Genomic DNA, 15,916 nt, shown 5'->3' on the forward strand with positions numbered 1-15,916 from the left:
CAAACTGGGGTTTCAAAGAAAGTTGTAAATTAGTAAAGAAAAGCGTCAAATATTTTTTTCAGCACTTTTTAGATTTTTCTCTCCTTGAAGCTAATTACCTTCATTCTCCCTTCTTCCTTCACTATTCCTAAAGAATAACAAGATTAGAAATTAGATATTGGATATAATCCAGTAAGAGTGTTCAGTTTGAGGATTTTTTAAACAACTAAATATGCCTAAAAATTTCATCATCACCACTGTGTGTCTTCCTCCATCTGGTCATCTGCTGCCCATAATATCATACCCTTGATAATGGTCGTTTCTCTTAATAGAATAGTGTCATGTTCTTGAGGCCAGAGGTTGTTAAGTTGGGAGAGTCTGGGAAGACAGCAGAATTTAAAACATTATATACCTAGCATTCTTTCTAATACTACATTTATGTATCTTGTGAGAGAGAGAGAGACTGTGTGTGTGTGTGTGTGTGTGTGTGTGTTTGCGCATGCACGCACGTTTTCTATATCTCATCAGGTATTTGTGAATAAATAGTTCACACCCTTCCAAGAGAATAAGTCCTTTCTTTTCTTTAAACAGTGACTCCATTGATCTTGTTTTAGAATTTCTTCCCTTGTTTCTCACTTCCTTCTTGGCAACATTGTTTTTGAAGTCTTGAATTGATTCAAGTGTTCCTGGAATAATACTTTTTCTCTCCTACCATTTTCAAATATAGGCAAAGAGATAATTTCTTTGAAAAACCTTGCTTCCTTCAAAAAGCGGTATAACAGCACAGTACATTGCTATTATACACAGTATAATACCACAGTACATGGTTAAAGGGACATATTCTGGAACCAGATCTTTTATACAAAGTTATCGTGCAACTTAACAAGCTGTGTGGCCTTAAATAAATTCTTTAGCCTCTCTGTATCCTGGGTTTCTTCTCTGCTAAAATGGAGAAAATGACAGTACCTATCTTAATAGCATTGTTGTGGGAATTAAATGAGTTAATATGTGAAAAAGTACTCAATAAAGTCCTATAATTAAATTATGTAATAGTAATACTCATTTTTGTACCGGAATATGAAGACAGGTAAAGAAATGAATATAAACCAATGAAACCATTTCATTACTGTTCATCAGTTACTTAGAAATCACTTTTACTAAAGTTTAGATTACTAACATCTTAGGGAGACCATTCTCTCTTTTTTCATTATTATTTCTCAAAAGAGAGAATGTTTCTGGTATTCCTGAAATGAGTATGTTGAAGAAATCTTTCCATTATCAGTTACTTAAACAATGTTGAAGTCTAGGGAAAAATAAAATCTGTTTTTTTCCAAGGCTACACACATATCTATTCTTTGAATACAGGAAATTGAATGCACAAATCCAGACAGTTGCAGAATTTTTACTGAGGGTCTAAGAATGGATGAGTGTGTTATTGTGAATGGACTGTATAGACAGTATTAATTGCTTTGCTTTCAGGCACCATCTCTCAGTGTGAGATCTCAGAGTCCCAGAAATCCAGTGCTGTTTCTTCAGTCTTTGTTCCTTGCTTACTCTCAACCACTAGGCAAGTAGTTGAGGATGCACAGAAAAATTGAGTTGTGGCCCTGGAGTACAGACCTTCATGGTTGTGCTTTTCTTCTTTACCACCCACAGGACAAATTCTACAAAGACAAAATTGTTTTTCATGAAGGACATTTTTTGTATTTAATCTCTGTAGAGTGGAAAGTAACAGCTCATAAATTAGGAAGTAAATTTCTTTCCCTACCATAGTCCAAATTAGCTTTTTTTAAACGACACAGTCTCACTGTTTTGTCCAAGTTGGAATGCAGTGGTACAAACACAGCTCACTGTGCAGTCTCAGCCTCCTGGGCTCAAGGCCATCCTCCCGCTTTGGCCTCCCAAAGTTCTGAGATTACAGGTGTGAGCCACCATTCTGGCCAAAATGAGCATTTTAATGTTATTTCTGTACTGAGCCATTTTGTATTCCACCGATCACTTTCTCTTGGGAATAGGTGGTAGTTAATATTCAGAAAGATTCATTTCCCAAATAGGTTAGATTCTTCTTCAGTGAATAAGTGACTCATTGTACTATGGATTAGGAATTAATGTCACAAATAGCATATACTTCTTTCACATAGTCTACTTAAGATGTGTCATATAAGAACTCTTTCAGCTATTAACCTTTCAAAAAAGTTAAAAGAAATTCCTGAGGCTTTCAGCCCAGCCCTTGTGTAACCTGCACTGTCTTGTTTTGTTTTACAAAGCCATGCAGGAATGCCCCCCATTCAGAAAAGGAGTTGGTACCTAGACTAATAACTGAGTAGCACATTCAACCTGCAGTTCTGGAAATTTGTATTTAGCATTTTATACAATTGCTTATTCTCTAATTTAGTCTTTAAGAACATTTGTCTTAATATTGCTCTTATCTATCTAGTGCCCAATTCAGGATTCAGTTAAGCCATAGTACCATCTCCGAAGAAAACATACCCTGGCTTTTTTCAGCTTCAAGGTAAAGGTGTGGTTTGGCCACATAAGTAGTGTTGTGTGGAAATGTAATTCAGAAGCTTCTGCAACATGACCTGACTGGGATCCAGCTTTCTTTGGATACTTCCTGCTCTGAACGCCCACAGCACTTATTAAGCCACCCAGTTCATCCTTTTCATGAAACCTTTCACTCTCTACTTAGGTTTCATGTGATTTCCAATTTTTTTTTAATGCTGCTCAAAGCTTTTTGAGACCAGGAACAATGATTTGTGTTTGCTAAGCATGCCTTAGCATGGACCCAAAACCTAGAAGAAGGTTGGTTACTTGGTGAACAACTACTTGTTATATATGCTTCCTCTTTTGGTGCCTGAAGGACATCATAGTAAAAATACTTTGGATATTCTGGATATTTTGTTACTATTTTGTGTATATATGGAATTCTAAGTACACAGTATACTCATGAGATAAATTTTCATAGAAGCAAAAATCAAGAGAGTTTACTACTACCAAGAATTTTCTAAATGATGTATTTCAAAAAGAAAGAAAATAATCTCAAAGGAATGTCCGAGATGCAAGAAAGAATGTTGAGTACATAAATTGGTAAAAATGTCCAAATAGATTGTTAATCACAGTAAATGTAAATGGACAAAACTCACCAGTTCAATGGCAAAGAATGTTAGATTGGATTTTTAAAATATTTCTCTAAAACCAAGTCTGTGCTTTTTCAAGAAACACCTAAAACTGATCACTCTGTTGAAGGGAATATAAAATGATACTCTAGAAAATAATTTGGCATTAACTATACAGTTTAACATGCTTATACCATGAAACCCTGCAATTCCATGCCTTAAGTTACATATCTTAGAGACATTCTTGCACATGTGTACCAAGAGTCATATTCAGGAATACTCTGCAGCATTGTTTGTAATACCAACGCTCCAAACAACCCAAATGTTCACATACAAAAGAATGATTAAATTGACAGTGGTATATTCCCACAATAGAATTATGCAGCAGTGAAAATAAAAAAATGAATGAGCTATAGCTACAGGCAATAACATGGATGAATATTAGCAACAATATTGAGGGGAATAAAACAAAATGAAGAAAGTTATAAAGCATATGAAATATGTATAAAGCAAAACTAAGTATTATATTATTTAGGTATATTTATAGATAAATCTAACATTTTTTAAGGAAGGGAATGAAAAACCTGAGACTTAGGATAGTGGTTGCCTGTGGGGGTAAAGAGAAGTAAAGAAGCAAGGGAGTAGAATTAGAAATACAGAAGAACAAAAGAGAGAGGAGGGCTCTGAGCACCCAAGTAGCTATAACATCATTAAAGCCTTTCATATACCTCTTGAGTTCTTATTTAGATCCATATTCTTATTTAACATTTCTTCAAGTTTTGCTATCTTTTCTGCTGGCCAGACACTGAGCTGAGAGTGTAGAAATTAATGATATATATAAAATCTCCCCTCATTCTTGTCAGAGAGGTAGATGATAAATTAATATGTTAGATAAATTTACATAGTGTCAAATTCTCTGGGGCCCAGCAGTGCAATAGAGTGTGATACACTGGGAATCTATTTTAGAGGGGGAAGGTGGTCAAAGAAGGTCTTTTATGCAGGAGATGAAGGACAGAGCATGCTAAGATTCAGGAGAGCATTCCAGTCACAGGGAGCAGTAAATTCAGAGGCCCCAAGGTAGGAGGGAGTTTGGTCTGTCCAAGGAAAGCAAGAAGGTCAGTGCAGCTGAGGCAGAGTGAGTAGGAAGGAGAGAGGTCAGGGCTGAGATCAGGGAGGTGTCTGAGGCCCCTCTGTGGGGGACCTGGTAAATGTGCTTGAATTCATTTTGAAGTGTAATAGGTCCATATTAGAAGCAGAAACTAGGAAAGGAGTTAGGCTGATAAACATAGGGATCATGACAGCAGGAAAAAGGCAATTGATAATAAGACACAAGCAAGAAAAAATTTAAATGATTAAAATAATACACTTGCAGAGCTTACAGAGAGAAATGTAAGTGATCTGGGAAATCTAGTTACATCTAAGTCTTCATTCATCTTACCAGATAAATGAAATGTTAAAATTTTAGTTGCTTGCCTACATAACATACAGATATTCTTTTTATGACACATTCATGTCATAAAACATGTGATGTTTATTTAGAGAATTGAGAATACTTGTTTGGTGCTTTGATTACTTAACCATAGGTCATATTGTAGTGATTAATGAGGTCATTTGAAATGTATTTTCACCCATCTTGAGATTTGCAGTTATGTGTATGAAACATGTCATATCATTAGTTATTATACAGTGTAAAAAGAGAATTTTTAAAAATATGTCATTCCTTATGACTAAAATTATGATCAGAAGTGGATTTATCTGTGTCTAATGAGTTTTACACTTCGGAGTTCCTCACTTTCAGCCCCTATCACATGCCAAGGTTATGGGAGAGGCTCTAGCAATATGTTCATCTGGCCTTTCTTTTTTTTAATTGTGGAAGTGAGCTATTTTAAATGCAGCTGATTAACCTTCCACCTCACCCATCACAGTTCTCATGTCAGGTGGCAATGGAGTGACCATGGGCATTTTTGAGAACTGGCTAAGGGGATGTTGAGTTCATTTGGGTTTTATAAGCTCTATATAGGGTTCACTGGTTACATATATGTCAATGGTTCTCTATTAGGGATGATTTTATCCCCCAGGGGACACTCATTGATGCCTGGAGACATTTTGGGTTGTTACAATATGGGGGAGAGGGATGTTGCTACTGGCATCCAGTGGATGGAAGCCTAGAGATACCATTAAACATCCTACAATACACAGGACAGCCCCCTCAGTAAAGAATTACCTGGCTCCAAATGCCAAAAGTGCCCAGATTGAGAAACCCCCTAACATAGTTATGCCTGACTACCCCAGTGTAGAAATGGCCTCCAGGAATCCACTCCCACCAGCACTGTGCTGACTTACCTGGGATTCAGAGGTCATTTCACAATATGACCATGTCCTATGGTCTCTGGCACCAAAGTCTGTGGGTAGTGGAGGAGAAACAAGGTTTGAAACATACTGAGCCAAAGGCTAGTCTGAGGAGAATTCTTCAAGGCAACAGGCATGTATCTTGAAAGCAAATGTTTCTATTCTCATCAATGCCTAGTTAAGATGGAATTTTTTTCATAATAAGAATACATTTGAGGCTGAGCGTGGTAGCTCATGCCTGTAATCCTAGCACTTTAGGGGGCTGAGGCAGGTGGATCACCTGAGGTCAGGAGTTCAAGGCCAGCCTGGCCATTATGGTGAAATCCCGTCTCTACCAAAAATACAATAATTAGCCGGGCATGGTGGCACACGCCTGTAATCCCAGCTACTCGGGAGGCTGAGACAGAACAATCACTTGAACCCAGGAGGCGGAGGTTGAAGTGAGCCGAGATCATGCCACTACACTCCAGCCTGGGTGACAGAATGAGACTCTGTCTCAAAAAAATAAAAAAAGAATATACTCGGTAATACAACATATTTAATGATAGAAACAACCATGCAATTTTTCTTTTATAAGGAAAGACTCAGCCTTATAAGAATCATCCAAAATAGATTTTATCAATATTCTATCTGATGGTGGCTAAAACCTGTAGCATTACCACCAACAGTGAGCACATGTGAAGTGACATGTTTTCTCCATCACAGCTGTCGATAAAAATAATTTTTGATCAACCATGTTATCTTCCTGTAGAAAATATTTCAAAAATTGCTGTCAGATGAAAGGCAGTCAGTGAGTATGTGCCCCAAAATAACACAGGGCAAGTGAGTTTCCTAGTGGAGGTGTCAGTTTATTAATCAAAATATTGTGATTTTATTTCTGCATTTTGTAATATTTGTCAGCTTTTTTAAAGTGTATAAGCTTTAGGCTTCACAAACCAGAGATTGCCCCTGTTAATGATAATATTAGGTTTGTATTTTAATCAAGTGAATAAACCTTTGAATGTGAGTTCCATCAGTGCATCCCTACAACATATACTTGCAAATCAATCTGTTTATCTGTGCTCATCTTCACTTCTGAGTCTGTAGCCTTGGAGTCAGTGGTCTTCTAATCTCACTATCTGGGCGCTTGATTCCATCCACTTTGATCCTCTCCAGATCCTGGTTCCATCATGTGTCTGCTGCCCCCATGCCTTCAAGCACAATCTGTACCCGCTGTTTTCCAAAGAAGCCTTAAAGGGGCCAGAGGTTCTGGGCAGAGTTAGAGGCAAGTGGAAAAGGCATGGTAGGTGGAGAGAGCAACTTCAGTTGACTCTGTCGTCTGCCTCTTTTCTTCTGTAACTAAGGACTTCACTGTGGATGTCATTAACACTTCAATTTTGTGCAGGCAGCCTTCTGCTCCCATCATGTTACTGTAGTGAATATTCTAAATACCTCACCTTGTTTGGCATCTTCGGGTACATGTAGGCTTCTCTATTCGTTATTTATTGTAAATATCCACCTTGACTTCTGTAACATGGTGGTATCCTGCTTTTCCTTCCACGTCTCTCACTCCTCTCCGCTGATGGCCCACCTCTGCCTTCCTCAAAGGTTCTGCCCTGTGGCACATAGCCTGTACATGCTGTCTCCTTCAACAGTCTCCTCCGCTGTGGAGGTAATCCTGGAGGCAGGGAACTCATCTATGTCCAACTCGGTCCACTCCCTTGAGTCCCAGACCCAAATATCTTTCTGAACATCATCCTAAGTAGCAAGTCATTCCCTTCTGGGTCCCTGTTCAGACTGATGGCCTCACCATCTACCTGGCTACCCAGGCCAGAAACCTGGGACTTATCCTAGATTCAATTAATCTTTCTTTCTTCGTCATTTGACTCATTTAAAGTTATTCTTCCTGCCTTTCCTCTCCTACTGCTGTGGTTTTATAGATCTTCCTCCCAGAGCATCTAGATCATTGCAGCCTTTTCATTGAGATCCCTGCCTTCAGGATCATCTCCAATTTCAATCCTACGCAGTTACCAGAATGCAAATGTAGAATAATGCAAATCTGACATACACACCCTGCATAAAACCATTTAGTACCTCCCCTTCTCCTCAGGATAAAGTCCTAGCTCCATCAAGTAACACTTGGGGTCCTGTTATCTGGTCCATACAGTTTCACACTCCTCAACTTTTGCTCATGTTGCTCTCTCTGCCAGTCATGCCCTTGCCCCTCCTTGTTGAAGCCTCTAACACTAGATACCGCTATCCTGCACCCCGCCTTACCCCTGTGGAGTTGACGTGTATATAACATTTGCTGATAGCTAAAGTTTATAGAGTCAGGCACCTGCAGAGTACTTTATGTACCTTAAACCATATAATTCTCCAGTTGCCCTGTTAAGCAGGTACTATGATTCTCCATCTTGCAGGTGAGGAAACAGAGGCATGGAGAGGTTAAGCTATTTAGCCAAGGTGATGTAGCTCATGAAAGAGGAGACAGGATTTGAACCCAGGCTTTTAAATTATATACCTCTACCTCACACCGAGCGTATGCAATTGGTAAGTTACTTGTCTGCCTCCTCTGCTCAACTGTGAGCTTTTGAGAACAGATACGATGTCTTCAGTCATCTATGTGTCATCTTTGCAACTGAGATCCAGTGCTTGTCACCTAGTAGGCACATTTGTATATGTATGAATGAATTGTCGATGTGACGTTGTAAATGTCTCATAAATCTCATGAGAAGTGCTACTAAGAATATGTGAGAGTAGTACAGGTATATCTGTATTTCACCCACCATGTGTATTGTCCATGAGGATATAAAATAAGTAAAAATTACGTTACTGCCTTTGAGGAGAATTTGGTTTAGCAGAAAAATTTAAATAGTTGAAAGAACTTAAATATGGAGCTTTTAAAAGCCATTCTGATTCCTGTTACCAAGGGGCATTATTAGTATTTATAGAAATCAACTTATCTTTTTAAAGGTTCATCATGTGCTAATAGCTAACAGCATCAACAGTTTAATTATTGACTTAATCAAGGTCTAGAGTAGAGGACTTCCTAGTACTTTGAGAACTCCTGGTCACTTTTCATGCCAGCCTTTGCTTTAAAAGGGATCCTAAAATGTGAAAGCTTTCTGTCTCTCTGATAGTGAACTAATTTATCAGTTAAAAATTTATCAACCCGGTTGAAGTTGGCAAGAAGATGATTCATCTTACATACATCAGATTCATGCAAAAGAAACATGTCAGTTACTATTTTAAATGCAAAAATAATATGCTTAAAATATAGGTATGGGCATACTGTGGTTTCTGGAATTGTCTTCCTGGAGAATCACTGAGACATGGTCTCTGATGTTCTTTATAATAGTAGCATGCTTATTTCATAAGCCAGAGCCCATATAGGAAAAAGCCTTTTTTCCACCATGCAAAGGCTTATAACTGAATGAGAAAAAAATTAATTAATTACATGAATATTAAGAGGTTACTTATCTATTATAACATTGGGCCACAAGTTGACTAATTAAAAGGAATGCAGGTTGGAAAGCTGCCACAAATCTGCTCCTTTCATTTAGAGGGCCACAGGCTGAAGCCAGTGATTGTGCGTGACAGACTCTGGGAACAATGGTGCAGTGCACAGACCGTCCAGATGAAGCATGCTCGTCTGAATTACACCGACGACAGGGTGGCCTACAGGCAGACAAAATGGTTAAACAATACATAATCAAGTTTTTATTTGGTATTTCCTGCGAGGCTGTACCAGTTGCCAGGGAGCGTACTGTATTTTTTTCTTCGGCTGTATTAATTGTTGACCATAGTTGGCAGATCCCCAAACAGGGACAGATAAGGGGGAAAATGGCATCTGGACATTAAAGCCTCAAGTGTACTGGGGGGAAAAAAAAGCACAAAAAATTACAGCATATATCAGGAATTTTCCAACTAACGATGTGCGGATGTGGTAGCGCGAGGGAAAAAGAGCCAAACTGAGCTTGCTTTGTTCACTAAGAGAGGCCCCCCTGTAACATTCCTTTTAGCTGTGCATATTTTGGCTTCATTTGTACAGTTTTAACTTTATACTGTGTGTGGAGGAGTTCAGTTGTAACTGGTGGTGCCTAATAATTCTATTGCAATAATTAAAGTTCATGGAGAGCTCTTAGGTTATTAGTTACATAGAAGCTGCTTCAAAAACCCGGAGTCTGAGCTGAAAACTTTTTAAGTGACATGTCATTACTATAAAAGATGGCAACAATTATTTTCTTCGATTTCACAGCAGTTTGTTTTGTTTTTTTTTAAGACAAGATTCATTTATGGAGACAAATAAGAAACAACATCTTAAAAGCTTCAGGTAGGAGTGAGGGGCCCAGACTGGGAATGAAGAGAATGTGGATCCTGTAACGTGTGAATAAAACATTTTCCAACTGGCTTCTAAAACATGAAAATTTGTGATAGCATAGTTTCATCTGCTGCTTTTAGATTTCATTTAAAATGTGAAATTAATATGTAAATGTTAGTAAATCTATTGCAGAAACCGAGTATTGCAGCTTCTCAACCTCTGATAGAAGTCATATGTGACTTAATTCAGTAATACGATGAAAAATCTCCAACTGAACACAACTTCCTTCTTAAAAGATTGACATGCCTTAGAGTCCCCAATAAAATAGTAATTGCAATGTACACCAATTGGTTAGAGCTGTGAAATATGTTTCCCGGGGGCTTCTCTGCAGTGGTAGAGGGCCGTCTGCCTGCATGGTTGTCATGCTCAGTGGTTACTTGCAGACTCTTTAGTTAGACCTGGGTTTGGATTCTATCTCTGACAGGTGGCTAGTTGTGGGACTACTGTAGTTATTAACATGTTTGAATATCAGTATCTTACCTAAAATATGGGTAAAATATTCTGTGCCTATGTCACAAGTTTTTATGTTTAAATAATATAAAATGTGTGAAATCCTTAATGAAGTGCCAGGCATATATGGAAGACCCTTGATAAACTTCAGCTGTTTTTCTTCGGCTACGTCTTCTCTGTTGTGCAGCTCTGGGGTTTCTTTGAGCTTCTCAAAACATTCCTTCTAGTCAGTTTCTGCATTAGAGTAGAATATATTTACTTAATCACCATTGACTTCCACAATAGATAACACAGAACAGGTTGTTTGTCTGTAATGAAAGCCAGGCCAATAGTTATGATTACTATTAAGCATTCTTCGAGAAGCTGAAATGTTATTAACTGTTTTCAGAAGCACAATTATTAAGAGCCAGTTATTAGTCCTGAAAAATAGTTGTCTCAAATATCATCATTCTTCCTGAGAAGACTTCCAACTACAGTATACATGTACTTTATGACATTATAGATGGCTGCCTGGTAATGTAGAGGCCAGGCTTCGTCTCCAAATGTGAAGAGAAGATTCTCTGTCTCATTCCTGTCTCATATTTGATTGGATGATTTTAGTAAGGCTTAATGACTTTTTTGCCAATCGGTTAAATTTTCTGATGTATGTTGCTTTTCATTTTCTTCTCCAGAAATCTTAACCCTCTTGAAGACAGGAAATGTGTTAGGAGTTCATAGACTCTGAATATTAGAATTGCACAATTCATCACCCCAGGATTCCATATGCTGTCCATTCAATAAAGGGGTGACAATGTTAGTGATGATCAATGTTTAGATGGCAAACATCTTTAAATCCACAAAATTTCTCATAGACCAAAGCATTTGTTCTAGTCCCTAACATATCGAACCAGTTTTTTCAAAGAAAATCATTTATTCTGGTCCCTGACATATCGAACCAGTTTTTTCAAAGTAAATCTTGTGTCCTGAAAACATTTTGAGGCCTTAAATAATACCACTCTTGAATATCATCCTTTGAGTAACTTAGTAAAGACTGTTAAAAAAAAAATACACATATATGGTAAGATTTTGTAGGATCTTCTTAGCATTAAGAATAAAAGATTATTAATTCTTTCCCAGTGAAACAACAACATATAATAATAAGCTAAATGTGGTCAGCTTTGATTTCATAACGGGAAAACTCCCTTTTCATTTCTACAACTGGTGTTTTCTCTTCAGCTGCTTTTTAAGTTGGCCTGTTAGCAATTTAGCCTGTCTTTAATTTTAAGCACCATTCTTCTAGTCAGGAGATCCCAATAGGAAGCCCACTCTTGTAGCCTCGCCTCTCATTGGCTAGCTGGGAAAAGAGCATTTCTGCATAAATTGGATGCTTCCTTCTCCCCTGGAGACCAAATATGCTCATGTTTCACAATCCCCTGGTTTGTAACCTTGAGTCCATTGCCTAAAGCTGGAAACTTTCACTTTGTAGAACAGAGCACACTCCGAAACCCAGATCCAATACCGCTGACATGCCCGTGGGTCTGACAGCAGATTGAATACATGCTTCTTTCTTAATCCAGTGTTTCTGAGCTGCTCCAACTGAAATCAGAAACCGATGTGCGTGAGAGAGGTGTCCTTCAAAGAAAGGTATTTCCTTTGTGCAGCTCCAGTGCGCACAGAATCCAAGGGGTTAACGTGAGAGCTGCTTTGAAAACAGAGGCGAAGGTCACTGGCGGCAACAGCAAAGACTTTTAAAGCCTGCCGTCCTGAGCCTTTCAGCCTGCCTTCCCCACCCAGGGGATTGTAAACATTGGCTCCCAGCCACCTCGTCCCAAAGCACAAAACTTCTCTGTGCTTTCAGCATATACATTTATGCTTTTTTATGGAAGTTGAAGCAGAGGCGCATTATTGCTGTGAGCCCAGAGAACATGTCTCTGTTCAATGAAAGGGGAGGAATCCTGTCCTGCCAGAATGTGAAAGCAGGCAGATACGCTTATTTAGCGGTGCTTCACATGGAACTTAGCCGCTGCTCTTAGTCTGACTTTCTCAAGTCAAAAGAATGTGTAGAATGCTGTCACTTAATCAGAACCCAGAAGAGCTCTTTTATCTGCCATTTGTTCGTAACTTGCAATATTGTCCTTATCTCTTTGTCCTTTAGCTTGATCCAGTGCCCTCAGATATGAGAACTGGAAACATGAAAGCACTTATTACCTTGAGCATTGCTTCTTCATTTTTGTTGGTTTTGGTTTTTTTTGTTTGTTTTGTTTTTTGTTTTTTACCTCAGAGTCCCTTAATCACCAACAAAGAAGCTATGAGACATTTTTCCCCTAATTTCTGCCTTAGTCCTAGGATCATATTTGTTTGGTAATGTTTAAAAGAACAAGATGATTTGTGTATTTACACTGCCATTTATACTTGGTTCTTTAAAAGTCTATTATTGACATAACTTTGTATCATTATAACTTGCGCTGATCATTTGCATGAAACAGAATGGAATTTCCAGAGGTATCATGGGTAGCTTAAATTTCTCCCTCCCAAACTTTTTAATATGTTGTAGGAGGTTAATATCCTATCTATAAGTAATTTCAGTCATTCGAGATCATCTTTTTCTCTTCGGTAATTTCTAAAGACAAGAACCAGAGATATATTTCAATAGGTAGGAACAGAAAAATTATACCCCACGTCATTCCTTTTTGCTGTGGTCTTTATATGTATATATATATGTAATTGTCTATTTCAGAAACAGACATGTCTTCTGAAATGGCCATTCTGAGCATATTTTGTAATAAATTTGGATGCTTACCTAACGAAAGCACAATCACTACACATTTCTGTTTGAACAATGATGCTTGATTCTGAAAAGAATGTGAGACAGACAACAGCCTCTCCCATATTACATGACATACAGACATGATTGTTCTCTAGCCTGTAGCTGCATTGATAAGTGATAGGTGCCTTTGCCTTTTGCAGTCAGGCTAAATGACTCTTAAAGGTTCTTCACAGGCTCTTCTGGAATTCCAATTTTGCTTTATGGAATCACAAATTATATTGGGTAATTATTAATGTTCTTTCAGTTTTCCTCTTGGTTAAAGTTTGATTTCTGTAAATGTCAAGTTTCTGTGAACAGCATCACTGACCTGGATGTATTGGTACACAGTGCAATGTTCAGATGGTGTCACTGAGCATGTAGAATTTATTTATTCTCAATTATAGGATTCTGGATCTGGAAAGACTTTAGAAATAATCAAATATGACCTCTTGATTTTATAGTTGAGAAACTAGGGCCCAACGATATAAAATTACTTTCTTGTAATATAAATATACAGAGGTTATTTATAACTAATATCCAGAGGTATATCTGGATATAATTATTTATTTATTACTAATATTCAGAGTATATGTGGAACAAAAACTCAGGTTTCAAAATCTCAGGGACTCTTTCCCTTAGTCCATCTAGGGTATACCCCTGTACTGTGTGGTGTTCACAGATGACTAAAGATGAGACTAATAAATGGCTGATATTTAGATCATCTTCAGCAAGTAGATGACCACATAAATGATTATGAACAGACGTTTTGTACACTAAGCAGTCGATAACATGAGGTCTTGATCTTTACTTATTCCCAAGGGTACCTGGTAACTGACATTTCAACCGTTCAGCTTATCAACTTGCCATACCCCAATTTCACTATAAACTTCTCACAATCTGTAAAATCCCCCTTTTCTCTTGCCTATTTAATGTGTAATGCTGACTTCACATGACAACAGTGAACTCTACATCAAAGCTGACAATATGACCAAAGCTATTCACAGAGGCTAATTCATAGCACTAACTGCTTTTATGACTGGAAAAGAAAGATTGACTGTAAATGTAAAAGCCCTCAATCCAAGTAGCACAAAAGAAAAAGAAGTCTTTTCAACAAGCATTGATTGTATTTATATATTTCTCATTATGAAAAATTAAAACATTGTTAAAGTATATTATGATGAATTAATTAGAATATGCCTGTATAAATTAGGATGCAGGAAAAGTTTAAAGCATAAATGAATAAATTAGAAAACAGATAACAGTAAAATGGAAAAATAAACCTACCAGTTGGTCCTGAGAGTCACTGTCTAGATCACGCCAGCCAACTTTGCTGCTAGGTAATAGAGATTTTGAAAGAACTTGTGGCATATGAGACAGGATTACATAGGGCTGGGAGGGAGTGCTGATCAGGGTTTCTCTGTGAACTCAGCCCATATCCAGTTATTCTCAAGCCTAGGCACCCCCATTTCTTTCTCTTTCTCTTAACCCAGGTAAGAAAAACAAATACCTCCTATTTATACGTGTTATAGGTTCACAGGCAAGCAAAAGACAGGGAAAATAGTATCCTGCAAAAAAGAGAGTTTGGGCCCGTGCAAAATAGACATTCCTATTAATAATTTTCCACCATGCAGATTATGTTTATAGTTAGTTTGGTAGGTGAACCAAATATGGTAAAAATACCAACTGAGAAGGGTACGAGAAGTACCCTGTGAAGAGCAAAGATGAAAAAATATTGTGGATGTACCAGAGATGAAAGTGAGTAAAAATGCTTGGTTTTCGTTGATAAAATTTTTCTCTCCCAGTTTTTTCTTCCACACGAGGAAAATCAAAGAAAGGCTTAGTCCTGTGTACTTCTGTTAAAAAATGAATGTATTGTAATATTCACAAGGAATTTGTGTTCCTAAGGTCGTTATTTTGTTTTTTGTTTTTTATTTTTGAGACACAGTCTTACTCCATCACCCAGGCTGGAGTGCAGTGGCATGAAGATTACGGCTCATTACAGCCTCAACTTCACAGGCTCAGGTGATTTTTCCCACCTCAGCCTCCGGAGTAGCTGGGACCACAGGCACGCACCACCACACTCAGCTAATTTTTTGTATTTTTAGTAGAGGCAGGGTTTTGCATGTTGCCCAGGCTGGTCTCAAACTCCTGGGCTCAAGTTGTCTGCCCACCTCAGCCTCCCAAAGTGCTGGATTACAGGCATGAGCCGCCGTGCCCAGCCCGAGGTAATTTTCATTTTCTTCGTAGGTAGCAGTTTCATAGCCTTAGAAATTCAGGCAGAAATGTACTGTGATTGGTGTATATGGACTTATCTTTGGAGTAAAACAGGTACTCAACAGACAGTAGTAGCTCTTGCTAATAATTAGCAAATGGACTACTGAAATTCCTTCCCGTTAATGCCAATCCGTCAGATTTTGCTACAGAACACATTTTACAGGACTTTTTTTTTTTTTTTTGAGACGGAGTTTCACTCTTGTTGTCCAGGCTGGAGTGCAATGGTGCGATCTCAGCTCACCACAACCTCCGCCTCCTGGGTTCAAGCAATTCTCCTGCCTCAGCCTCCTGAGTAACTGCAATTACAGGCATGCACCACCACGCCTGGCTAATTTTGTACTTTAATAGAGACGGAGTTTCCCCATGTTGGTCAGGCAGATTTCAAACTCCTAACTTCCTCGGCCTCCCACCTCAGCCTCCCAAAGTGCTGGGATTACCAGCATGAGCTACCGCGCCCAGCCTGCAGAATTTTCTTATTGCCACGGCTTTCATATAGGAAAGTTAATACTTTTCAGTCCTGTAGGTCTCATTAAAGCAGTAAGATGGCATCCTTCAGTTTACTCAGTGGTTGCTCTTGCTCTGGCACTTACATTTAATGAATGT

The 15,916-nt window shown here is 38.3% G+C and overlaps 1 protein-coding gene and 1 long non-coding RNA gene across 5 annotated transcripts in view; one reads left to right on the top strand and one right to left on the bottom strand.

The window, feature by feature from the left end:
- Nucleotides 1–15,916, top strand: part of CDK6 (cyclin dependent kinase 6) — a 238,121-nt gene that overhangs the window by 130,899 nt on the left and 91,306 nt on the right.
- Nucleotides 1,383–14,589, bottom strand: LOC144339894 (uncharacterized). The gene is made up of 3 exons (XR_013415452.1): nt 14,324–14,589; nt 5,439–5,497; nt 1,383–1,643 (listed from the first exon to the last, which is right to left on the bottom strand). It is a non-coding gene; the product is annotated as an uncharacterized LOC144339894 (long non-coding RNA).

This window comes from Macaca mulatta, chromosome 3 (assembly GCF_049350105.2).
Source record: "Macaca mulatta isolate MMU2019108-1 chromosome 3, T2T-MMU8v2.0, whole genome shotgun sequence".
Lineage (NCBI taxonomy): Eukaryota > Metazoa > Chordata > Mammalia > Primates > Cercopithecidae > Macaca > Macaca mulatta.